Here is a 17,965-nt window from a genome sequence, read left to right as displayed (position 1 = left end):
AGGAATGGGTTTGGTAGTGACATGTGTGTGTCTTCTCCCAATTGTCAGGACATGCTACTTCTACCACAGTGATAATTTTGGCAATAATATTGTCCACCTTCAGTCTTTTGATATGTTTGCAATATGGTATTAAAGAGCTAGTAAAAATTTTTAAAATCTTTCTTTTCTGTATTCCTCCTACTCTTTTATACAATTTCTATTTATTTATAACACTTTATCCTCAATATTTCTCTTTTTAATTTAGTTTTTAATTTATTGCATTGACATGGTTTGCCAAACCATGCAGGTTTCAAGTGTATAACTCAGTATATCACCATCTACACTCCGCGTCATGCTCTACCTGCCTCTAAGAAAGTCTCTTTCGAACCATCTCCTCTTCTCTTTGCCCTCCTCCCCCTACCCCCACCCCCTCTCCCTCTGGCTATTGCCATTCTTCTATCTGTCAATACGTTATATATTAAAGTTTTTGGCTTATCATTTCACCTTCTTTGACCAGTCTTCTTCCCCTGGCCCTCTGACAGCTGTCCATGCCTATGAACTCTCTCCCCACTTCCTATCTATTTTATGTAAATCTGTTTTATAATTGTGGTGAAGTATATATGATATGAAACTTATTACCTCAGTTATTTTAAATGCATAATTTAATAGTATTAATTACATTTCTATTTTGTGCAATCATTCTCTAGTATTCTATTTTTTAAAATTTTTATTAATGTTAATGGGATGACATTAATAATTCAGGGTACATATATTCAAAGAAAACATGTCTAGGTTATCTTGTCATTAAATTATGTTGCATACCCCTCACCCAGAGACAGATTGTCCTCTGTCACCCTCTGTCTAGTTTTCTCTGTGCCCCTCCCTCTCACCCTAACTCTCTCCCTCCCTTCCTCCTGCATCCTCCCTCCCCCCACCCCTGGTAACCACTACTCTCTTGTCCATGTCTCTTAGTCTTGTTTTTATGTTCCATCAATGTATGGAATCATGTAGTTCTTATTTTTTTCTGATTTACTTATTTCACTCCGTACAATGTTATCAAGATCCCACCATTTTGCTGTAAATGATCTGATGTCATCATTTCTTATGGCTGAGTAGTATTCCATAGTGTATATGTGCCACATCTTCTTTATCCAGTCTTCTATTGAAGGGCTTTTTGGTTGTTTCCATGTCTTGGCCACTGTGAACAGTGCTGCAATGAACATGGGGCTACATGTGTCTTTACGTATCAGTGATTCTGAGGTTTTGGGGTATATACCCAGTAGAGGGATTGCTGGGTCATAAGGTAGTTCTATTTGCAGTTTTTTGAGGAACCACCATACTTTCCTTCATAATGGTTGTCCTACTTTACATTCCCACCAACAGTGTATGAGGGTTCCTTTTTCTCCACAGCCTCTCCAACATTTGCTATTACCCGTCTTGTTGATAATAGCTAATCTAACAGGAGTGAGGTGGTATCTCATTGTAGTTTTGATTTGCATTTCTCTAATAACTAATGAAGCTGATCATCTTTTCATATATCTGTTGGCCATTTGTATTTCTTCCTGGGAGAAATGTCTGTTCATGTCCTCTTCCCATTTTTTTATGGGATTGTTTGTATGTTTGTTGTTGAGTTTTATGAGTTCTTTGTAAATTTTGGATATTAGGCCCTTATCTGAGCTGTTGTTTGAAAATATCAGTTCCCATTTAGTTGGCTGTCTGTTTATTTTGATAACAGTTTCTCTTGCTGAGCAAAAACTTTTTATTCTGATGTAGTCCCATTCATTTATCTTTGCCTTCACTTCTCTTGCCATTGGAGTCAAGTTCATAAAATGTTCTTTAAAACCCAGGGCCATGAGTTTAGTACCTATGTCTTCTTCTATGTACTTTATTGTTTCAGATCTTATATTTAGGTCTTTGATCCATTTTGAATTAATTTTAGTACACGGGGACAGGCTGTAGTCGAGTTTCATTCTTTTGCATGTGGCTTTCCAGTTTTCCCAACACCATTTGTTGAAGAGGCTTTCTTTTCTCCATTGTGTGTTGTTGGCCCCTTTATCAAAGATTATTTGACCATATATATGTGGTTTTATTTCTGGGCTTTCTATTCTGTTCCATTGGTCTGAGTGTCTATTTTTCTGCCAATACCATACACTTTTGATTATTGTGGCCCTATAATATAGTTTAAAGTCAGGTATTGTAATGCTCCCAGCTTCATTCTTTTTCCTTAGGATTGCTTTGGCTATTCGGGGTTTTTTATAGTTCCATATAAATCTTATGATTTTTTGTACCATTTCTTTAAAAAATATCATAGGAATTTTGATGGGAATTGCATTAAATTTATATATTACTTTGGGTAATATGGCCATTTTAATTATATTTATTCTTCCTATCCAAAAACAAGGAATATTTTTCCATCTCATTGTGTCTTTTTCTATTTCCCTTAGCAATGCCTTGTAGTTTTCGTTATATAGGTCCTTTACATTCTTTGTTTTGTTTATTCCTAGGTATTTTATTTTTTTTGTTGCAATCGTGAAGGGGATTATTTTTTTGAGTTCGTTTTCTAATATTTCATTGTTGGCATATAGAAAGGCTATGGACTTTTGTATGTTAATTTTGTATCCTGCGACCTTACTGTATTGGTTTATTGTTTCTAGTAATCTTTTTGTGGAGTCCTTCGGGTTTTCGATGTATAGGATCATATCATCAGCAAAGTGATACCTTTACTTCTTCTTTTCCAATATGGATGCCTTTATTTCTTTGTCTTGTCTGATTGCTCTGGCCAGAACTTCTAGCACCACGTTAAATAAGAGAGGAGAGAGTCGACAACCCTGTCATGTTCCTGATTTAAGGTGGAAAGTCCTCAGTTTTATGCCATTTAATAAGATGTTGGCTGATGGTTTATCATATATGGCCTTTATCATGTTGAGATATTTTCCTTCTATACCCATTTTGTTGAGAGTCTTAAACATAAAATTGAGTTGTATTTCATCGAAAGCCTTTTCTGCATCTATTGATAAGATCATGTGGTTTTTGTTCTTTGTTTTGTTGATATGGTGTATTTCGTTAACCGTTTTACGTATGTTGAACCATCCTTGAGATTCTGGGATGAATCCAACTTGATCATGATGTATTATTTTTTTAATATGTTGTTGTATTCGATTTGCCAGTATTTTGTTTAGTATTTTAGCATCTGTATTCATTAGAGATATTGGTCTGTAGTTTTCTTTCTTTGTGCCATCCTTGCCAGGTTTTGGTATGAGGGTTATGTTGGCCTCATAAAATGTGTTTGGAAGTATTGCTTCTTCTCCAATTTTTTGGAAGACTTTGAGTAGAATAGGAACCAAGTCTTCTTTGAATGTTTGATAGAATTCAGTAGTATAACTGTCTGGGCCTGGACTTTTATTTTGGGGGAAGTTTTTAATAGTTTTTTCTATTTCTTCCCTGCTGATTGGTCTGTTTAGTCTTTCTGCTTCTTCATTACTCAGTTTAGGAAGGTTGTATTGTTCTAGGAATTTATCCATTTCTTCTAGATTGTTGTATTTGGTGGCATATAGTTTTTCATAGTATTCTACAATAATTCTTTGTATATCTATAATGTCTGTGGTGATTTCTCCTCTTTCATTTTGGATTTTATTTATTTGAGTCCTGTGTCTTTTTTCCTTGGTGAGTCCTGCCAAGGGTTTGTCGATTTTGTTGATCTTTTTAAAGAACCAGCTCCTTGTTTTATTGATTTTTTCTATAGTTTTTCTGTTTTCAATTTTGTTTATTTTTGCTCTGATTTCTTTATCTCCTTTCTTCGGCTGGTTTTGGGTTGTCTTTGTTCTTCTTTTTCTAGCTCCTTCAGGTGTGAAGTTAAGTGGTTTAATTGGGCTCTCTCTTGTTTGTTCATATAGGCCTGAAGTGATATGAACTTTCCTCTTATTACTGCTTTTGCTGCATCCCAGAGATTCTGATATGTCGTATTTTCATTTTCATTTGTCTGTATCTATCTTTTGATCTCTGCGCTTATTTCTTCTTTGACCCATTCATTTTTTAGAAGTATGTTGTTTAGTTTCCACAATTTTGTGGGTTTTTCCCCCTCTTTTTTACAGTTGAATTCTAGTTTCAAGGCTTTATGATCAGAGAATATGCTTGGTAAAATTTCAATTTTTCTAAATTTGCTGATATTGTCTTTGTGGCCCAACATATGGTCAATTCTTGAGAATGTTCCATGTACACTAGAGAAAAATTTATACTTTGTTGTTTTGGGATGAAGTGTCCTGTAGATGTCTATCATATCCAGGTGTTCTAGTATTTCATTTAAGGCCACTATATCTTTATTGATTCTCTGTTTGGATGACCGATCTAGAGCCGTCAGCGGTGTATTGAGTTCTCCAAGTATGATTGTATTTTTTTCAGTTTTTGTTTTAAGGTCAATAAGTAGCTGTCTTATATACTTTGGTGCTCCTTGGTTTGGTGCATATATATTAAGGATTGTTATGTCTTCTTGATTCAACTTCCCCTTAATCATTATGAAATGACCATTTTTGTCTCTGAGTACTTTTTCTGTCTTGTAGTCAGCATTATCAGATATGAGTATTGCTACACCTGCTTTTTTTGGGGTGTTGTTTGCTTGGAGTATTGTTTTCCAGCCTTTCACTTTGAATTTGTTTTTATCCTTGATGCTTAGATGAGTTTCTTGTAGGCAGCATACAGTTGGATTTTCTTTTTTAATCCATTCTGCTACTCTTTGTCTTTTTATTGGTAAGTTTAATCCATTTACATTTAGTGTAATTATTGACACATGTGGGTTCCCTCTTGCCATTTTATAAATTGCTTTCTGTTAGTTTTGTATCTTGTTTGATTCTTCTCTTTTGTTTTTCTATCATTTGTTTTTGTTTGTTTGTATTCCATACTTCTTTCTTTTGTTGCTACCTTTTTTAAGTCAAGTGTTTTTGTGGTGGTTTTTTCAAGGGTGGTTACCATTAAGTAATGAAAAGGGTACCTACCGTATTCATTGTAGTACCTTTCTTATGAGTATTTCTGCCTTTCATCATCCTTTGCTACTGTTAATCTTCATCTTTTCTCCCCTTTTTTTTCTTTTGTTTTCACAGTTTAAGTTTGGTTTTATTGTTTTCTTGGTGGAGCTGTTACTTGTGGTTTTGTTTTCTTTTGTTCTTTGAATCTGGTTGGAAAACCCCCTTTAGTATTTCCTGGAGTGGGGGCTTTCTGATGATAAATTCTCTCATCTTTTCTGTATTTGTGAATGTTTTTATATCTCCTTCGTACTTGAAGGATAGCTTTGATGGGTATAGTATTCTTGGCTGAAAGTTTCTCTCTTTCAGGGCTTTGAATATTGGGGTCCACTCTCTTCTAGCTTGTAGGGTTTCTGCTGAGAAATATGATGATAATCTAATAGGCCTTCCTTTATATGTTGTACTCTTCTTTTCCCTGGCTGCCTTGAGAATTTTTTCTTTGTCATTGGTTTGTGTCATCTTCATTATGATGTGCCTTGGAGTGGGTTTGTTGGGGTTAAGAAAACTCGGTGTTCTGTTTGCTTCTTGAATTTGAGGCTTTAGTTCTTTCCACAGGCTTGGGAAGTTCTCATCTATTATTTGTTTGAGTATATTCTCCATTCCATGTTCTTTCTCTTCTCCCTCTGATATACCTATTATTCTTATGTTATTCTTTCTGATGGAGTCAGACAATTCCTGTAGGGCTTTCTCGTTTTTTATTATTTTTGAGTCTCTTTCTTCTTCTCTCTTTTATGCCTCAAGTTGCTTGTCTTCTATTTCACTAATTCTATCTTCTATCTGGGCTGTTCTATTAGCTAAGCTTGTTATTTTGTTTTTCAGTTCGTGAATTGAGTTTTTCATTTCTGTTTGATTTGTTTTTATAGTTTCAACTTACTTGGTAATATACTCTTTGTGATCATTGAGTTGTTTTCTGATTTCCCTAAATTGCCTTTCTGTGTTTTCTTGTATATCTCTGAGTATTTTTAAGATTTCTATTTTAAATTCTCTGTCATTTGGCTCCAAGGCTTCCAATATGTTAAATCTTTTCTCCATAGATTTTTCCACATCTATTTGTGTTACCTCTCTCTCTTTTGTATCCATAATATTCTATTTTCTTTTTATTATTGGCATCTGAAGGTGGTCTTGTTGATAGTGTTAATTAGAATTAATAAAGAATAAAAAGGGGGGAAAAAAGGGAAAACACTCCACACATGAAAAAAGTGATAATTTATTATTTCCCCCTTTTTTCTTTCTTGTCCTCCCCTCCTCTCACCTCTTTAGGGAAATATTGTGATGACCTTTGAATTATATTATGCTAAATGGAACAAAAACTGCCTATAACGGAGGGCCTGATTTGGGGTGAAGAGTTCAAGGAGCAAAAAAAGGAGTAGGGACCTACTAAATGCAAAAAAAAGAAAAAAAAAAGGGGGAGAATATCTTAGAAAAGCATAAAATGATTTGCTTGTAAGTGGTGGTTGACTAAGAGATATAATGAGAGGGATAAGAGGGAAACAGAAAAAAGGAGAGAAAAAATAATAATATTTAAAGAAGAAAAATATAAAAATAACAAGTAAAAATCTGTTGTATTAAGTGGAGTGAAGACTAAATACAATGGAGACTTTGGGTTGGGAGGAATGCTAGTGAGTTAAAAAGCAATGTAAAAAGTACCCAAAATGCCACAAAAACAAACAAATAAAGGAAAACCAAGAACAAAAGCAGAAAGAAAAAAAAAGAACAAACAACAACAACAAAAAAAAACTTGAGTCCCAAATTAAATAATTTGTTCGTGATTGAGGATTAACTGGGAGGAAAAGTAAAAGGAGAAAAGAAGAAACAAATAGAAAGGAAAAAATAAGAAAAAGAGAGAAACGAATGAAGAAAAAAAAGGGAAGGGGAAAAAAAAAAGAAAACAAAAGGGGAGAGAGTGAGAGTTAAGGGTTTTGGAGTGTAACCCTAAAGGATAGTAAGGATGAAGAAAAGAAATAAAATGTAACACTCATGGGTAGTGTAGTTCAAGAAAAGGGTAGCATAAGATGGGCAGAGAATAAAAGGACCGAGGTGGAGGAAATACAAAAAATAATAAAGGCAATAAGAAAGAAGAAAGAAACAACAACAAAGAATTAGTGGAACAAGTTATAAAGTCTGTGGATTTTTCTTGATTTTGAGAGGTTAACTTCTTCCTTTTTCTTTTCTCTCCCTCTTCCTGGTCGGTGACTCTGTACCCCAGGTTCTGCCCCTGTGTCACGCTTAGGTAGGGATTTGCAGTTGATGGGATTCTATGGCAATGTCATATAATTGGCTTTAGTCTCGCTGGTAGTCAAGGCTTGTTGGCATTTGCAGAGTCCAACAATGAGAGAGTTTGCTTTCCTGGAGTCTCTCCCCTAGTCTCCCCTTCCTGAATTAGCAGCCTGGTGATCCAGCTATGAAGCTGCCACTGCTTCTGTCTGGGGAGTAAGAGGCTCAAAGAGCTGGGAAATCCCCACTCTATCCTCACTCAGCGCAAGGCTCTGGATAAGGTTCTTGCAGTCAGAGCCTCCAGCGTAATCAGGTGGGGCTGGGAGTCAATTGTTGTCAAGGTGACTGTTCAGCGCCTACCATTCAGTTGGTCCACTCAACCCAGGCTTTCCACACTTTGTAGCCTGTTTTGGCTGGGAAGAAGATGCACTATTTGCTGCTTGCTGTATAGATCTTAATATCTGCCAAGTCCCTCTTGTTAGGTATATCCCTGAATATGGAGGCTCTGTCAATCAGAAGTTGCCCCCGCCCCTTTAGCGAACAGCACTGAAAAATGTTATGCCTCTTGTCTTGGATCGCTGAACTGGGATAGATCTTATTAATTAGAGCCCCGTGGCTGCGCAGATTTCGTGGGTTAAGCTAATTTCAGTGATTGGATCCGCAGCTGTGCTCCAGAGAGTATTTCAGGCTGCCTGCGCGCCCCTCCCCCAATGCTTGATTGTTAGCTTGAATGGCTGGGTGAGGTGCCCCGCCCACGGAGAGAATCTCCTGACTAGGAAAGACAGGTTTGGTGCCCCTCCCGGACTGCGGCACAGGTGCGTGTGTGCGACTTCTCAGTGCACGCTGGTGGCCGGGACTCCCCGGACCGTGGCACGGGGCGCGCACACGGCTTCTTAGTGCACTCCGGTGGCCAGGACTCTCCAGACCGCGGCGCGGGCAGCTGCACGTGTGGGTTGACTCACCACAGGCATATTCCCTCCTCAGCAACAGTCCTTTCGCTTTCAGTGTGTGTGTGGAACTCCGGGATGCTCCGAGGATATATTTTTCTGTTTCTAGTTGATAAATTCATTGAGATTTTGGGGAGATCTGTCAGACGCGCTGCTCACGGCGCCATTTCCGTGACGTCACTCCCTCTAGTACTCTTTTCATCTAGAAAAACTTAACCTGTATACACATTAAACAACATTTTGTTATTGCCTGGTCATCTAGGCCTGAAAAACCAACATTCCACTTATTGTCTATATAAATTTGTCTACTCTACATCCGTGATGTCAGTGGAATTACCAGTATATGTACTTTATGATTGGGTTATTTTACTTAGTGTAATGTACTTATCATTCAGCTATATTGTAGTGTGTGTAAGATTTTATTTTTTTATTTAATGAAGGCTGAATAATATTCAATTGTAATTTTATAACACGTTTCTTTATTCATTTACCTGGCAATGGACATTTGGTTTGATTACACTTTTTGGTCATCATGAATAAGCTTGCTATAAAATATGTTTAAGCAGAGCTAAAACTGTTTGTGTTCTTAACAGGTCATATCAAAATATTCCATGAGATTTCATCATGTCTCCTTTCCCATTTGAAATTAGTACCCAGAAAAACAGAAGCTCAAGTTGGCAGCTCAATCTCATCATACTTAAAAAAATAGTCATATTTGATCAACTCAGTTTCCATAGATTGGGAATATATCATAATTTACATACTAGCAAAAAAATAATCAAGAACTGTCGGTATATTGTAAGATGATATCCATAGTGGGCTTCACCCAGATTTTATAGATGTAAGGTATGAAATAAAATGCATCTCAAAATAAATAAAGTACAGATGGTTTCCATCATACATTTTTTTCACTTTCTAATGGTGTGAAAGCAATACACATTTTGTAGAAATGGTGCTTGAATTTTGATATTTTTTTAAGTGGGAGGTGGGGAGGCAGAGAGACAGACTCCCACACATGCCCAACTGGAATGTACCCAGTAAACTCCCCACACCGTGATGCTCTACCCATTTGTGGTTGCTGCTCTGTTTCTTGGCAACCGCTCTATTTTAGTGCCTTAGGCAAGGCCATGGAATAATCCATAGCACCTGGGGCCAACCTGCTTGAACCATTTGAGCCATGGCTGCAAGAAGACGGTAGAGAGAAAGAGAAGGGGGATGGGGAGGGGTGGAGAAGTAGATGGTTGCTTCTCTTGAGTGCCCTGACTGAACCTTTCACATACCCGACTGATGCTCTACCACTGAGCCAACTGTCCAGAGCTATCTTAGCTGCTCTTTGGTTGGTGCTGTGGTCAAGCATATGCAGCTAGCTGGTCTGTGTGTGTCTTAGGCAGCTGGCTGGCCTGCGTGGGTCTTAGGGCTGCATGACAGCTTGGAGAATGCACAAATAAATGGGGCAAACACATTGCCATTGAGAGCAAAGAAGAGAGAGCTTATTTGTTATGCTTGGGTTATATTGTCTTAGTCTTTGGGAAGGACTAGGCCTTCTTTAAACTAATCAATTATAGTAACTTTTAAATCATTTGCAGGCTTGTGTTGGATTTTCCCACTCATCAATCAGATGCACTTTCCAGGCTTGACTGACAGGTCTCTGTGGCTCCATCTTGACTTCTACTGTTTTCTTCTCCCATAATCTGGGGATGGAAGGGTTGTACCCTGAGGAGATTAAAAAATGTGTCCTTTCTTCTTAAATCAGGAAGGGGTGTGTTAATCCCCTTTGTGGGGCAAGGATACAATATCCTGTAATGTCTTAAACTGTAACTTCCTAGAGAAGCAAGTAGGCTTTTTAATTTCTGATTTCCTTTTTGCTCCCTTCCCTTATTAATGTGTAACAACCTACACTAGTAATTTCATCACCTTAACCAAGGAACTAAATATATCTATTACTTCCAATCATTACCTGTTTGTGTATGAGTGTGTGTGCATGTGTGTGTGCATGGGGGGGGGGGGTTATAACACTTAACATAGATCTATCCACTTAGTACATTTTTAAAGTACATAGTATCATATTGCTAAGTATAGGTACATCTACCACAGATCTTTAAAAGGTTCTCATCTTGAATAATGGAGACTTAGTGTTTTGTTTCCAATAAAAAGAGTGTGAAGAGGTTAAAGAGCAACTTCACTATAAAACAAAGCAAAACAAAAACTTCCTGACACAATTCTAACCACATGATCAAGGTTAAAATTTATAATCATGGCCCTGGCCAGCTGGCCCAGTGGTAGAGCGTCGGACTGGTGTGCAGGAGTCCCGGGTTCGATTCCTGGCCAGGGCACACAGGAGAAGTGCCTATCTGCTTCATCTGCTGCTCCACCCCTCGCCATCTCCTTCCTCTCTGTCTCTCTCTTCACCTCTTGCAGCTGAGGCTCCATTGGAGCAAAGATTGCCCGGGTGCTGAGGATGGCTCTGTGACCTCTGCCTCAGGCACTAGAACGCCTCTGGATGCAACAGAGCAATGCCCCAAATGGGCAGAGCATTGCCCCCTGGTGGGCATGCCAGGTGGATCCCGGTTGGGCGCATGTGGGAGTCTGTCAGACGGCCTCCCCATTTCCAACTTCAGAAAAATACAAAAAAAAAAATTTACAATCATAAGTCATGTTGATATCATGTGCCCTAACTATGACATAATGTGAAGAGCATGTCATTGCTATGGGGTTTTTTCTTTACACCTACAACCCTAAAATTATTAGACAACCCCAAAGTAGTTTGAAAAGCATCAGACAAACCAAAAGTGAGAAAAATTTCACACATTTTATGTATTATATGTAATATCTGACCTGTACTCTTTAAATTATTAAGGTCATGAAATCAAGGACAGACTGGGAAGCTGATGCAAATCAGAGAAGACTGAGATGTGGTAACTAAATGAAGTGTGATTATCTGGACTGAAACTTTGAACAGGAAACCAAAATTACTGAAAATCTTGTGAAATCTGAAAAAATCTGTAGTTTTTTTTTCATGATAATTTACCAATCTTCATTTCTTAGTTTCAGCAAATTTTCCAGAATTACATAAAATGTTAAATTTAGGGGAATCCAGGTAAAAGTTATATGGAAACTCTATACTTATCATTGAACCTTTCATTAAATATAAATTGTTTCAAAATAAAGGTTTTATTTTTAAAAGTCCTAGTAAAATTTAAAAACAGCTATAATTTTTATGTATCTAACCTGATAATATGACGTACACAATTGTATGCCTCATAAACTTGCTCTGAGGGCATTAGCTCTCTGATGTAATCTATGAACAACTGAAAAAATTTTTGAATATGAACAATAGAGATAAAAATTTCATTAGAAATAGATGGACAACATGCTGACAATAAAAATGAATAATATAATGGCTGAATTTCAGTGTTAAATCTATTATTCAAATATTTTTCTCATTGAAAAACTTCATAATCCTATTGTGAAATGTCAACTACCCTGGCTGTAGATGATCAGAATAGTGACATTTGGTTTAATTTAAAAAAAAAAAAGCTATACTTCATTAATAGTGCAAAGAATTAGGAAACAGTTATCTTTAACCACAGAATATAGATATCATAGACTTGGTTAGTTGAATGAAGAAGTGTAGAGTTCTGTGGTGATCAACTGTTCAGACTTTTCCCTTTTTGGGTGGTATGGGGAGAGAGAAGAAAAGAGACAAAAAGACAGAAACATGGAGCTGTTCCTGTAATGTGCCCTGACTGGGGATCAAACCAGTAACCACCAGAGCTATTCAGCCAGGGATTAAATTCTCCAGTAATTATTTTTTTATTTTATCATCTTTTTTATTGCCAGAGGAGGAGAGATAAAGAGACAGACTCCCATATGTGCCCTGACCAGGATCTACCCAGCAGCCCTCATCTGAAACCAATGCTCAAATGAAAGAGTTACTTATTTTCGTGCCTGAGGTTAATGTGCTCAGACCAACAGAGCCACTGGCTGCATGAGGAGGAGAGGTAAATCAGGGATGAAGGAGGAGAAGAGAAATAGCTTCTTACAAGTGCCATCACTGGGGACCAAACCAACAATGTCCACACACCAGGATGATGCTCTATCCACTGAGCGACCAGCCAGGGCCTTTCCAGACATTTTTAAATGAGCCGTGCAGTTACCATGTAAGTGTATCAGAAGTCCCTGTGGGGGATGGGCAGTGTCTGTCTCCGGAACTCAGATATGAGGGGTAATCAGCCTGATTTGTGGGCTGGACATTTGATTCACAGAAAGCCATAGCAATTTAGGTAAAAACTGAAAGTAGTTATTTTCAGTTTAAACATGAAGACTCCTTCCAAATTTAATTAAACTACAACAGTAAAATTTAATTAAATACTATACTGAACAGCACAGAATAAATTATTTTCTAGTAGTTCTATTAGGCACCATGACTCTAAGTTGAGTATAGCATAATTTAGTGCTCCTTAAGCTATGTACCAAAATGTAACTAAAATTGAAGAGAAATATGGAATTTCCATTTTAAGTTAGCACCTTGAGGGCCTCAGAGCTTATGTAATAATTTTAGTGTGTAGTAGACCCAGTTTAAGTCACTAGATATGACTGTAATGATAAGTGATAGGTGGTGACTGAGGCCATGGCAGACAGGGCTAGGAACTCTCACACAGGTTTTCAAGGTGGGCGCTAAATGCACTCATTGGTGAGTTTATGAAAGAATCACAATTGTTGAAAGTTTTGAAGAATTTGAAAATAGGGCAGTTAAGAGGTAGGAAATGATGATAAGAACAATGTGGATTGATACTACTGAAGAATTCTAGTTTGTATCCTTTACTGTGCTTATTTTGGACAGTATTGACCTCATAAAATCACATGAATAAAGCTGTTATCTAAAGGAAAATAACTTTGAAAATGAATGAGCCTTCAAAGAAAAAATATCACTTAGCTTTAAAATATGGTATGGAGGGGAAATAAAGCTGGAATGTATAAACCTTCTAAAAATTAACCCTAAGAAGGAGCTGGATGTGTGGGCAGGTTTGGAAAATTAAATAATTGCTGAGTAGATGAATGGACTTAGGAAAGGCCCCATTGTGTGACTATGTAGGACAGTCTGGGCACTCACCCTCTTCTAGACCTAAGATGAAAGAGCATCATGTTCAAACTGAAAGATAAAATTTTATTATATAAATCTTTGGTTGTTTATTGTATATAGATATAACTTTTTAAAATTTTTAATTAGAAAATTAAATTTAATTGGGTGACATTGATCAAGATGAATATATAGATTTCAGGTAAATAATTCTATAGCATTTGAGTTGTTAATTATGTTGTGTACCCATCACCCCAAGTCAAATCATTATCTCTATTTCTATATAGATATAACTGTTGGTGTTATTTTAAAATTTCTGCTAATATTTTATTAAATTGGGATTTTTTTAATTCAAATAATATTAATGTTATAAATCAGACTCCTTTGAAAGAAATGTAGGAAGGTCATCCTTTTGATAAATACAAAGTTTTCAATAAAGTAGATGGAACATTTTCTTACATTTACACAAATTTATTAAAAATATGATTTTAGGTCAATTCTAGGTGATTTCCTCCCCTCATCATTTTCCTACTTTAAAAATTCAACTCGTTTAAAGTATGTCTTATGATGTGTTTCCAGTAAATGTTTCACTTTTGGCAGGAAGGTTAATGAAAGAGGATCTGTGAGTGTTACTATGAGACACCCCCAGAGAAAAGCATAGGAGAGAAAATTTCTGCTGGAAACAGATCTGGCCAAATAGAGTAAATATCTTTAGTCTAAAAAAAAACAACTTTAAGCAAAGTACAAAAAACACTTATAGACACAGACCACAGTGTAGGGATTTCAGGAGGAAAACAGGGTAAGGGGAGGTGGAGGAGGGGAGAGGGGAATAGTTGGTGATGGGGGAGACTTGATGTGGGTGCTGAACACACAATGCAACATACAGAGGATGTATCTTAGAGTTGCACAGCTGAAGCCTGGATAATCTTTTTTTTTTTTTTTTTTTTGTATTTTTCTGAAGCTAGAAACGGGGAGAGACAGTCAGACAGACTCCCACATGCGCCCGGGATCCACCCTGCACACCCACCAGGGGGCGTCGCTCTGCCCACCAGGGGGCGATGCTCTGCCCTTCCCGGGCGTCGCTCTGTTGCGATCAGAGCCACTCTAGCGCCTGGGCAGAGGCCAAGGAGCCATCCCCAGCGCCCGGGCCGTCTTTGCTCCAATGGAGCCTCAGCCCCGGGAGGGGAAGAGAGAGGCAGAGAGGAAGGAGAGGGGGAGGGGTGGAGAAGCAGATGGGCACTTCTCCTGTGTGCCCTGGCTGGGAATCGAACCCGGGACTTCTGCACGCCAGGAAGTCCCGGGTTCGATTTTCCATATTTAAATTTATTTTTCCATAATTTAAATTTAGGATTAATTTTACTAATAATTTCATTAAGTGTTGTTGAATTGCTATTGGAAATTTATTTCTGTGTTCCCCAGTTCTTTGCTGTGATTTGTGTATTTGGGCACGTCAAAACTGAAAAATAGTATGTGATGATTTTCACCCATATAATAGCACAATTTCTTGGGGAAAATTAAAAATATTTTATTATCTCATTTTTACTTTGTAAAGGATTTGAACTTTCTCAAATTAGTACAATTACTTATAACATTGATGTTTGGCACATGTCATTTCAATTTTATTTTATCACATTTTTTGAGTTTGGTAGATATTCTTTTCAAATTTGCTCTGTCTATGGTCTATAATGGAATTATATATAAAACCAAGGTAGACTTACAGAACCATTTATAGCTTTAAATGTATTTGTATTAAAGATAATTGTTGACAATAAATAATCTAGAATTCACTCTAGAAAGAAGTAAACAAACAAAATAAACCCAAATGTTGAAAAAAAAATAAATCAATATAAAGGCTGTATTATTAAAATAGAGATTAAGACAAACTATATAATAGTAATTATTCACTTATCCACAAAATACTATTTTGAAATATTAACAAAGAATAAAAGTAAATTCTAGCAGAATTAATGAAAAAGATACTGCACAAATGCACAACACTGAGAATTAAAAAGTGGTTGTTAATGGAGAGAGCGAATAGATATTCAAGTGGTCTGAAGTCAAAATAAAATGGAAAGTTTTATTAGAAATTATAAATGATTAAAATAAGAGTCAAATGAAGAAAAAACCCTAAGTATGTCAGTTATCATAAAAATTAAACCTAATGGCAAAGACATAACTAACTTCAAAGGTCTTAAATTCTTATTTGATGGTTAATTTCAGGACATAAAAAAGACAGAAAAATTTGAAGTCATTTTATGGGACTAGTATATAACAATAGAAAAATGCCACAACTTGACAAAAAACTTGAAACTAAAGATTTGCAAATAAATAAAATCTAAGCAAACAAGTAAACCAAACAACCAAGAGCTGTTACCCAATTTTACTCACGGAAGAAAGTAAATTTAGGTGTACATGCCGAGTTTTTACTAAGGGTATAAGAATAATTGATTATTAGAAAATAAATTAATGTAGCTATCTAAATTAACAAACTAACAATCCTATTACTTCATTATATGCCTAACAAAATCCTCAAAAAAATTAACTATACATTGATGAAGAAAAATGATCAATTTAGCATAAAAGATAACTCCCTTAATATACAATGGTTTAGCTATAACCAAGGTAAAGGACGTAACTTGATAATAAAAATTTATAAAATTTAACATTGAAATTCAGAACGAGAGAAGAGTGTCTGCAATTGCCATTACACTCTTCAAATTGGTACTAAAGTTGTACTTTCTAGCTCAGGGAGTAAATAGAAAGGGTCTAACGAAAGATGAAATTGTCATTATTTGCATGTTGGGTTGGGTCTGACTCCTGGAGACCCTGTGAATAAGTTTTATTCACGACGTTTTGTCCTCAACAGTCCTGCTCAGGTCCTGAACAGTCATACCTATAGCTTCTTTTAAAGGTCAATCCACCACATAGTTGGTCCTCCTCTTTGCCTACTGCTTTCTAGTTTTCTCAGCATTACCATCTTTTCCAAAGAACCTATCTTCTCATGACGTGCCCAAAGTAGAAAAGCTTCAGTTTTGTCGTTTTTGCCTCCAGCAATGTTTCAGATTTAATTTGCTCTAAAACCCAGATGTTTGTCTTCCTCACAGTCCAGGATATTTATAGAGATTTCCTCAACACTATATTTTACTTAAGTCATTTTTTCCCTAACAACCTTCTTCTTTATCTAACTTTTGCATCTATGCATAATAATCGGGAATAAGAAGATAATATCTAATGCACATCTTTTCTAATTTTTCTATCTTTCCCTTTCATTGCTCAATGTTCTCTTGATTTCTTTGCCACAATATCCACTTTTTGCATATGCTAAAATATGAATAATATTTTATCTAATATCTGATTTTTTCTTCATAGAACAGATTAAACAATAGAGATTAATAAGAAATACATTCAAATAAATGAATAAAAATAAACACATTAAGTAATTATAATACTAAATTAAATTTTTTTCATTTAGATCTATTTATTGTAAATGATTTACACCAAAAAACAAAACAAAATAAAAGACAAAAAGGCTTAATTTGCAGAAAACCAAGGTGAGTTGTTTATGACATAAGTAGATGCAAACTGAATAGATGTTATATTTTTATTGATTTTATCCTTATTTATTAGTTTTTGGTGCTTTTATAAATGCATGAAATGTTTCTCCATTTACTTAAATCTTTTATTTCTCTCAGCAATCTTCTTAGTATTCACTGTATGTCCTTGCATTTCTAATAAGTTTGTTCTTATTTATTTTATTATATTTGAGGCTTTGTGAAAAACTTTTTTAAATTTTATTTTAAAATTACTCACTGTTAATATAAAAATATTTTTCATTTTGGCATATTTATCTTGTATCTTGTTAGCTATTTATTGTACATTTCAATCCAGAATTTTCATGGAATTATTGAAAATATATTCTGTTTTTCCATTGACTTTCTCTTTTGAGTCATCATTGTCTTTACACTTTCCCTTAATTCTTAAATGTGGGATTTATTGTTTTATTATATTGGATATTCACTGTTTTCCGGCTTTGAAGTTTTTCTTCTCTTTCCAACACGTGAGCAACATCAAAGGCAATTTATGTTGCCTTCTTTTTATCCTGTGTCTAGTCATGCTTCCCTCTTTCTTTCCATGCCTCTCTTTATGCTTTTAAAAAATGCATGATGTTATATGGATTCTGATCTTTCAAGAGGTATTGCTGTTGCTCTTTACAGATATTGATCGACTTACGACCTATGCAACTTACGACCATTCGACTTCATGACCACAATAGCTAGCCATGACTCCTCTGCATCTGGCAGCACAAGCATTGCCCAGCTGGACTTACAACAGTGCAGACCAGCTTCCGGCCGCTCTATTATCTCTGTGTGCACCATTTCAACTGTTATCCCAGACTTGGCACAGCAATTTGTGTTTTGTGTCTTGTATATTTTTCATCAAACCCCTCCAAAGATGTCTATCAAGAGGAAATTGTCTTTGTCTATGCCTCAGCCTGCCAGGAAGGAAAGAAAAGCCATCGATCTTGACAAGAAAATGATCGCGGGCTCATCCGACTTGATCATTGGTTTACCAGCTTGAGTGCAGGGGTACTGCTGGCTTGAGCATGGAATTATAGACATGATGCCATGGTCGCTGGTTTGAGCCTAAGGTCACCTGTTTGAGCAAGGGGCCACTTGCTCTGCTGCAACACCCTGGTCAAGGCACACAAGAGAAAGCAATCAATGAACAAG

General features: G+C 36.3%; 1 pseudogene; it reads left to right on the top strand.

The window, feature by feature from the left end:
- LOC136329885 (T-cell surface glycoprotein CD1b-3-like) overlaps positions 1-17,499 on the top strand; it is a 49,077-nt pseudogene extending 31,578 nt beyond the window's left edge.
- The last annotated feature ends 466 nt before the right edge of the window (positions 17,500-17,965 follow it).

This window comes from Saccopteryx bilineata, chromosome 3 (assembly GCF_036850765.1).
Source record: "Saccopteryx bilineata isolate mSacBil1 chromosome 3, mSacBil1_pri_phased_curated, whole genome shotgun sequence".
Lineage (NCBI taxonomy): Eukaryota > Metazoa > Chordata > Mammalia > Chiroptera > Emballonuridae > Saccopteryx > Saccopteryx bilineata.
This window is presented reverse-complemented; position numbering and strand designations above follow the sequence as displayed.